This window comes from Thalassophryne amazonica, chromosome 15 (genome assembly GCF_902500255.1).
Source record: "Thalassophryne amazonica chromosome 15, fThaAma1.1, whole genome shotgun sequence".
NCBI lineage: Eukaryota > Metazoa > Chordata > Actinopteri > Batrachoidiformes > Batrachoididae > Thalassophryne > Thalassophryne amazonica.
In genome coordinates this window covers 30,565,946-30,575,332 of record NC_047117.1, presented here as the reverse complement: position 1 = coordinate 30,575,332, position 9,387 = coordinate 30,565,946, and the positions used below count along the sequence as shown (strand labels likewise).

Genomic DNA, 9,387 nt, shown 5'->3' with positions numbered 1-9,387 from the left:
CCGGTATCAGAAGCGCTGTGATGATTTAAACTTTTAAAGCACCGTCACTGTGGTGCGATCACACTTAATTAATGTGCTATAACTCTTTAAAGCATTGTCGCTGTTGGTGTGATAATCAGACAACCGGATCGATCGGGGTGATCACACTTGATTAATGCGCTGTAACTGTTTAAAGCATCATCGCTGTCAATATGTTCTTCAGATGACCTGATCGATCAGGGTGATCACACCTGATTAATGCACTGTAACTCTTTAAAGCGTTGTCACTGTTGGTGTGATCATCAGACAACCTGATCGATCAGGTGTGGTCACGCCTGCTTAATGCGCTGTTTAAACATTTAAAGCGCCGTCACTGTCGGTGATCACCACACTGACAGATCACACCGACAGATCACACAGCATTTCATTCAGATCACACCTGATCGTGGTTGACTGGCGCTTTAAAAGTAAGAATAAAAGTCCAAGGTGTGTGATAGTTTCTTTTTTTCAAACCCAATTTGTTACTATCGATAGCTGTCTCTGTGTGTGTATATACACAGCATACAATAAATAAAAAAAAGGACACAGGATATTGCTCATATGAAGATGCTACAAGGATAAAGTTGATGCTACAGTGTACTCTATATTCTACATTATCTATTGCAAAGTTCTTTCTGTCGATTTGTATTTAACTGTTTTATGGTGGTTGGGTAAAAGGTGTCCCTGAATCTGCGTGTTTTGCACCTCAGGATACAATACTGTCTACCTGAGGGCAGGAAGGAATATAGTTTGTTAAAGGGATGTGAAGTGTCCCTAATTATCCTTCTTGTCCTGGACAAGCAGCGCTGTTCTGCCAGTGCACCAATGGTTGGCAGCCTGGCCCTAATAATCTTCTCTGCTGCCCTCACAACCCTCCCCAGTGCCTTCCTCCTGCAAAGCTGCTACATTCATGACACAGAGAGATACTAACGGTTAGTACACTCTTTATTGTTCCTCTATAGGAGGAGCTGGGCTCAGTTGGGCACTCGATAACCTGCAGAGAAAGTATTGACACTGGTTGGCCTTTTTAACCAGAGAGAATATGTGCAGAATTTGTTGGAGACATGAACCCCCAGGATTTTTGATTGCTGCACAATCTCCACAGTAGAGTCCTTGATGTAAATGGGAGTATGGGGGAGGGGGGCATCTTCTCCTGAAGTCGATCACCAGCTCCTTCATTTTCTCCACATTCAGGATCAGATTGTTGTTGTTGCACCAATTAGTGAAGAGTCTCACCTCCTCCCTGTAGTGCATGTTGTCCTCGTTCTGGATGAGGCCCACTACGGTTGTGTCGTCAGCATATTTTATGACGTGATTTTTGCTGAACTTAGCACAACAGTCATGGGTCATGAAGGTGAAGAGGAAGGGACTCAGCAGACTGAAAGAATCAAAGAATCAGTCACAAATAATGTGAAATTTTGCCATACTTTGAACAGGTCTTCATCAGTTAGGAATGGCTTCTATTTTCTGAAAGTTATGCAGACTAGACTGAAAAAACAGGACATTCTGGAATAAACTTTCATTGCAAATCGCAAGCATGCAACCATGACACAACCATAAATCGATCAGAAAATCATCCATATTGCATGTTGCAGACAAAAAATTTGTGAATGTGTTTCACAGATAATTAAACTCTTTTACCCTCACAGCTGTGCATGGACAACCAGCTGTCCTATCTATGCTTGTTACATTTAAAAACAATCGCTGTCAAACAAACACTTGTTACCAGTGGAGGATTCACAGTTTTAAAAAGGTTATTTTTAGTGCATGTAGCATATTGTCAGTCTGCTGTGTATCAATGTTTGATGTGTGACTGACAGAGAATAAAACGGTCTTCACATGAACGCCTAATGCCACTGATTAATAGTGCTCATGATTTGACACCCGGCGCTTTAATGTAGCCGCTGTAAGAAACTGATCTCAACGTGCATGCGTGTGTGGCCTCCCCATTTTAAATAGCTAACTAAATTTATCATCTTTGTGACATTAACATGAATGTGTTCATATTACGGCACACAAACAGTCGGTGACCTCTACTGGAGGAGAGAAAGATGTGTGCACAAGTTTCATGTGATACTATCACAGACTTCACACTTTTACTGAAGATGATGGTACATTTGTTTCATGAGTAATCATAAAACAAATGACCCTGTCTCGACAATCTATAGTGCATGGTTTAAAGTGCAAATAGCAAATGCATTTGGGGCTTGCCACAGCAAAGCTTCACTATGGTGAAATCGAAGTCCATCCTCGCCCAAGTAGTTCAGTGGAAATCTTGCTGATAACGGAATAATAACAGATAATGAATGAATAAATAATGGATAATGGAATAAGAGAAAGGCTGCTGTGAGAGAAAAATTTGCCATTGTACAGGACTGTGGATTTGTGCAGGGCCACACAGAGCTCTTGTGCAAAAAAAAAAAGAGCTAAGTGAGCAAGAAATGACAGTACATGCGGTAAAAACAACTGACCGTCACAAGCCACATGCCAGACAAAACAACGAGAAAGAGGCAGTGATAAAATGCAATAAATGTGGAGGCAGTCATGCTACAAGATTGTGTCCTGCATATTTAAACACATGTAATAATTGTGATAAAAAGAATCCTTACGCAAGATGCTGCACAGCTAGAGTCACGAAGAAAAATGTGTACACAGTAAAAGAGGAACCACAGGAACTTTCTGTGGTCCCTCTGTCTAGCACTCAGGTTTGAAAATGTACAGCGGGATACACTGCTTCCTTGTCAGGGCTGGGAACATCAGATCCCAAAGTTCAGAGTTCTTCTGTGCACCTCCCCCCCTACAAAAAAGTCAAAAATATTGGCATTTAAACTCACAACCAAACTTAAAACTGTCCATCTCTTGTTTCAGCATTGAGAGAGAGAGAGAGAGGGAGGAGAGAAGGGAGCGAGAGAAAGAGAAATAGCGCTATCTCTCTGTCTTTACTTTTTTCAAAACCCTGGTGTTTCTGATCACCGGCGCTTCTGCTGTGTGATCAACCAGTCAGTCACACACACGTGTGCAGGTCCGATTGCCAGTTCTGATCACGCATGCACAGGCGCTGTGTATGTGGATCAGACACACACGCACGCGCTTCACCTCTCTCTTCACCCCCCTCTCTCTCCAGCTGATTCACACTGGATGAATGCATTCAGTGTTTGGATGTGTTGTGGTGCACGTACACGTGCACACAAAAGGACTGCCTCATTCATACTGTACATGATTTACTGACTCAAACGACTCAAACACTGGGTTTTCTGTTTTCATATGTCACACCTCTGTGGATCAAAGCTGTTCACACGCGAATGTCCGCTCCTGCTGGAATTTTTTCCATACTTGATGGGTCAAAGTCACGCTTCTGTAAACTGCCACCTGGTTTGCATAAATAGAGGCACACTTTGCTCTGAGAGATCACCGCAGATGACACGAAATATTATTACGTCGTGACGGCCCTCAGTTCCACGGAAACGAGGCTGATTGCACTCCTGCAAAGCCCCCCCGCTTACAAACAAATATACAGCAATCAAGGATCACTTCCTCAAAACCTTTGAACTGTCAAACTGAAAGGGCCAGCAGACTTTTCTTTCTGCATGGGCTGGGGGACAGGAAGCCCTTCAGAGATCATAGACAGAAGCCGCAGCTCCGGCTGCACTTTTTGTGCAGGTCCTCTCTTCTCAAGTGCGCACAGCACTGGAACAACACCACAATCACGGACTGCCATGTGCTGGTGGAGAGGCCAAGAAATTCTTCCTGGCCAGCCAGCACCACCGCATGATGGCAGCAACACTCATCACTTCACATGTAGCGGCAGACGCCCCACACCACACACCAACTCCACCGCGGACGAAGCAGCTGCATCTCTCCTCCACAAAAGCACTCACAAACCGGCACAAACTACAGCAAAACAAAATACGGATGAACTGAGGTTTTTGGTGGCATTCGTTCAAATTTTTTGACAGTTTAAAAATCCTGACGAAGTGCCAGCTGCAGGAACAAAGCTGTGCGAAGGTTAAACGATGCCAACGAAAGTCAGTGAAAATCCAGATTTCTTGTTTCATTTGGGCTTTGTTGCCCTTTGTTAAGTGCTGTGTGACTGGGCCACAAGTAAAACACACATGACAGCCCGCCTGGAGTTTGCCAAAGGCACTTGAATGACTCTCAGACCATGAGAAACAAAATTCTCTGGTCTGATGAAACAAAGACTGAATTCTTTGGCGTGAATGCCAGGCATCATATTTGGAGCAAACCAGGCACCATCCCTACAGTGAAGCATGGTGGTGGCAGCATCATGTTGTGAGAAAGTTTTTCAGCATCAGGAAACTGGGAGACTAGTCAGCATTGAGGGAAAGATTAATGCAGCAATGTACAGAGACATCCTGGATGAAAACCTGCTCCAGAGTGCTCTTGACCTCAGACTGGGGTGATGATTCATCTTTCAGCAGGGCAAAGGTCCTAAGCACACATCCAAGATATCAAAGGAGTGGCTTCAGGACAAATCTGTGAATGTCCTTGAGTGGCCCAGCCAGAGCCCAGTCCCGAATCCGATTGAGCATCTCTGGAGAGACCTGAAAACGGCTGTGCACTAACACTCCCCATCCAACCTGATGGAGCTTGAGAGGTTCTGCAAAGAGGAATGGGCAAAACTGCCACAAGATAGGTGCGCCAAGCTTGTGGCATCATATTTGAGAAGACTTCAGGCTGTAATTGCTGCTAAAGGTGCATCAACAAAGTATTGAGCAAAGGGTGTGAATACTTATGTACATGTGATTTCTTAGTTTTTTTATTTTTAATAAATTAAAAAAATAGAAAACCTTTTTTAATGTTGTCATTATGGGGTGTTATGAGTAGAATTTTGAGGGAAAAAATGAATTCACTCCATTTTGAAATAAGCCTGTAACAACAAAATGTGGAAAAAGTGAAGTGCTGTGAATACCTTTCGGATGCACTATGTAAAACATTTGATACCTTGTTTCCATTCAGGACCACAGACAAAAGTTCCTTATTTTCATTGCTGATGGTTATTAAAAAAAAAAAAGAAAAAAAAAAAAAAAGTATGATTTGGCCCTTCTAAATTTTGCTGATCAGAAAAATGATCTAATTCGTGGCTTAAATAAACCATATTCAATCCAAACCTTGGCTCTTATGTTCCATGACACCCTCAATGTTGGCCAGTGCCGAGGTCTGCTATGGTAGACAGTAGACTGCTTTGGTGCAACTCTGTCCTGAAATATTGTTGCTACAATATCATTCAACATTCTGAAGGTTTCCATATCAAAAGAACACAATCTAGCAACACCACAAGAGCTACGTTGATATCAGTCAGGCAGCGCTGATGTTCATCGTGGTCAGCGGAGGTGAACAGAGCTGTAATGGTGATGTAGCGGTAGCGGAGTTCAGCTCTTGCTGGTGTTTTAGCACGAATGTTGAAAATTTTAAGCCTGTTGAAAATTTTTCCGGGACCACATCAAACATCAGTGTTGCCTTAGGCTACTTGTGGCTCATGCAGAGTTTGGCGGACCTCACTGCTGGTTGATGTCAATCAACTCTTCACTCTCTGTCTGCAAACGCCAGGCTAAATATCAGAGTGTGAATGCACCCATAACCTTGTCCTGAAGTGGTGTGTACTTCTGTGGGTTGGATATCTCACAGATCTTTTTTGAAAGAAATGGACACCTGTGTGCTCCAGACAAATGACAGAAAGGGCCATCTAGACTGTTATCAGCAACAAGTCCAAAACCAAGAGTCTGTCATGGTATAGGGTTGTCACTGCCCTTGGCAAAGGTAATTTGCACTGTTGGCATCATTAATCCCAAAAACTACATTGAGATTTGAGATCTTTTCCAGGGATGTCCATATATTTTTTAACAAACCAAAGCAAGACCATATTTTGCACACATTACAAGGGCATATTTGTGGAAGAAGAAGGTATGGGTACTGGACTGACCTGCTTGCAGTCCTGAAATGTCCCCCAAAAGAGAATGTGTGGAAAATTTTGAAATGAAAAATGCAACAATAACATTGTAACAAATGTCATAGCAGACATTCTCTCACAATACAAGTGATACACCTCATTTTAGTCCCACTAAGTAACCATTCATTTGACAGAAAGTCAATCCAGCTGTACCCGAGACTCCCCCCAAAATACTTAGTACCAATATCCAGTTGTTACCATCCATGTCTCACAAACCTTACAGTAAGGTTAGTATCTCACTGGGTGGCGACAGCCTGCAAACAGCATCCACGAGGAATTTCACACAGGTTAGCTTGAGGTTTGCAGCCGTTCACCATCCCCTTGCCTCGGTTGTGGGGTGGCGCCCACATGTTGCGTTATTTTCTTAACAAACCAAAAAAAAAAAATTCCGCAATGACCTCTCTCACCAACTTGACAAGCGGGCACCTCGTACCCCTCACCACGTCATTTCTGCGACTCAAAATGTGTGCAACATGTGAGACAACTGTTGAATAGTTGACACTCACTTTCCCTTTTATATGTTTGAAGAGGAACACCACTTCTGGAAGCGACTGAACACTCCAGCAGCCTCCAGCCACCCCGCTCTACAGTCGACCGGCACTCACACGATGTGCATGCGCGTGAACTGGACACGTCCTATCAAGCCACAGACAAGCTGCACAGACTACATTCATTGTGTTTATTTATTTATATATACATTTCTCTGAGGAAAGGAGTGGAAATTAAGTTTAATGCTCCTGGTCGGCGCACACCCACTGTGCACATGCACTGGACTGGATGCACAAGCTGCACAAATGGATTCATTGCTTTTATTTATTAATTTATTTATTTATTTTTCAACGGCACGAGAGCTGGTTGGACACATCCTGTCCAGCCACAGACAAGCTGCAAAGAGCGGGTTCATTGTGTTTAGTTATTTATATATTTATTTTTCTGAGGAAATAAGTGGAAATTAAGTTTAATGGTCCAGGTTGATGCACACCTGCTGTGCACTTCATGCTAGACGGATAGCGTCAGCACTCTGGCTTCATTCGTTTATCTTATTTTTATTGGAGCACTTCCAAAGGATTACGGTGCCACTGCATCCTGTCCTGCCACAGCAGGGCCATGCCATCTAACGTAATTGAGTTTTATGCATGGCCTGGCTGTGAAGGCATAGTCTAGCTGTACAGGCACACTTTACACATGGTGCACTGGATTTTCTCTTTTTGTTTTGTTTTGTTTTTTTTTTTCCTGAAGACCAGCAATCCAGATTTATTGTTTAATTTTCATTGTCTGTGAAGACGTCAATTGAACTTGAGAGACGTAGCCCAGCGGACACCATTCTGTAAGTCTAAATGGTTGTTCACACTTTTCTTCTGTTTTTTAAATAATGATTATATATTTACAAATAGCACGAATAAGTAGGAATCAGGGTGAATCACAGTGAAACAGTCTTTTCACAGCCTCTTTCACATAATCCACATAATCCACGTCCACATCCATCCTGAGCACTGTGTACATAAACGTGTCATCATTTTGACTGCAGCTGTGGTGCTCAACATCCGTGACAGTACCTCGTGGTATTCACACGCAAATTCTTGCGCACGCAAAGACCCTGTCAGTGCTGCTCGACTTTGGCGTGGGCACTGCGTGACGTGTCAGCGTCTCTCATGCCTTATGTGTGCGGACTGCTGGAGATTTACAGCTGTAATTTTCACCGCAACTCCGTATGGCATTCAGCAGACAGTCTGCTGTCATGCACGCACATGTCAGGAGGACTGATTCGGTGAGATTCCATATCAAATCAATTTTTTTTAAATTTTATTTATATAGTGCCAAATCACAACAAACAGTTGCCCCAAGGCGCTTTACATTGTAAGGCAAAGCCATACAATAATTACGGAAAAACCCCAACGGTCAAAACGACCCCCTGTGAGCAAGCACTTGGCGACAGTGGGAAGGAAAAACTCCCTTTTAACAGGAAGAAACCTCCAGCAGAACCAGGCTCAGGGAGGGGCAGTCTTCTGCTGGGACTGGTTGGGGCTGAGGGAGAGAACCAGGAAAAAGACATGCTGTGGAGGGGAGCAGAGATCAATCACTAATGATTAAATGCAGAGTGGTGCATACAGAGCAAAAAGAGAAAGAAACACTCAGTGCATCATGGGAACCCCCCAGCAGTCTAAGTCTATAGCAGCATAACTAAGGGATGGTTCAGGGTCACCTAATCCAGCCCTAACTATAAGCTTTAGCAAAAAGGAAAGTTTTAAGCCTAATCTTAAAAGTAGAGAGGGTGTCTGTCTCCCTGATCCGAATTGGGAGCTGGTTCCACAGGAGAGGAGCCTGAAAGCTGAAGGCTCTGCCTCCCATTCTACTCTTAAAAACCCTAGGAACTACAAGTAAGCCTGCAGTCTGAGAGTGAAGCGCTCTATTGGGATGATATGGTACTATGAGGTCCCTAAGATAAGATGGGACCTGATTATTCAAAACCTTATAAGTAAGAAGAAGAATTTTAAATTCTATTCTAGAATTAACAGGAAGCCAATGAAGAGAGGCCAATATGGGTGAAATATGCTCTCTCCTTCTAGTCCCCAGTCAGTACTCTAACTGCAGCATTTTGAATTAACTGAAGGCTTTTCAGGGAACTTTTAGGACAACCTGATAATAATGAATTACAATAGTCCAGCCTAGAGGAAATAAATGCATGAATTAGTTTTTCAGCATCACTCTGAGATAAGACCTTTCTAATTTTAGAGATATTGCGCAAATGCAAAAAAGCAGTCCTACATATTTGCTTAATATGCGCATTGAAGTACATATCCTGATCAAAAATGACTCCAAGATTTCTCACAGTATTACTAGAGGTCAGGGTAATGCCATCCAGAGTAAGGATCTGGTTAGACACCATGTTTCTAAGATTTGTGGGGCCAAGTACAATAACTTCAGTTTTATCTGAGTTTAAAAGCAGGAAATTAGAGGCCATCCATGTCTTTATGTCTGTAAGACAATCCTGCAGTTTAGCTAATTGGTGTGTGTCCTCTGGCTTCATGGATAGATAAAGCTGGGTATCATCTGCGTAACAATGAAAATTTAAGCAATGCTGTGTTGTGAAAGTGTAGGGACACGGACCCACAACAGGGGGCGCAAATGAACGGACAATGGAATAAGCCAAAATATAACAATTTAATGTTGTGAATGTGCACAGCAGAGCAACAGACAACACAATTGAGATCAACAGTCAATAAGTCACGGTGACGTGTGGGCAGGCTCGAGGATAGAAGACGCCCGTCCCACACGCTTTCCACTGCCACTGGATCTGAAGCACCCGGAGCCACCAAGCACTGGGTCCCCAGGTGGCCACTGCCTCCGGCTGTCAGATCGGGTACTGCTGGCAGGAAGAACAGACAGGTGATGGTGGGTGC

The 9,387-nt window shown here is 43.3% G+C and overlaps 1 long non-coding RNA gene across 1 annotated transcript; it reads right to left on the bottom strand.

Annotated features, from left to right (window-relative positions):
• Positions 1 to 754: 754 nt before the first annotated feature.
• Positions 755 to 3,847, bottom strand: LOC117526876. Its single transcript, XR_004565374.1, has 3 exons — positions 3,836 to 3,847; positions 3,208 to 3,214; positions 755 to 891 (listed from the first exon to the last, which is right to left on the bottom strand). It is a non-coding gene; the product is annotated as an uncharacterized LOC117526876 (long non-coding RNA).
• Between the last annotated feature and the right edge of the window lie 5,540 nt (positions 3,848 to 9,387).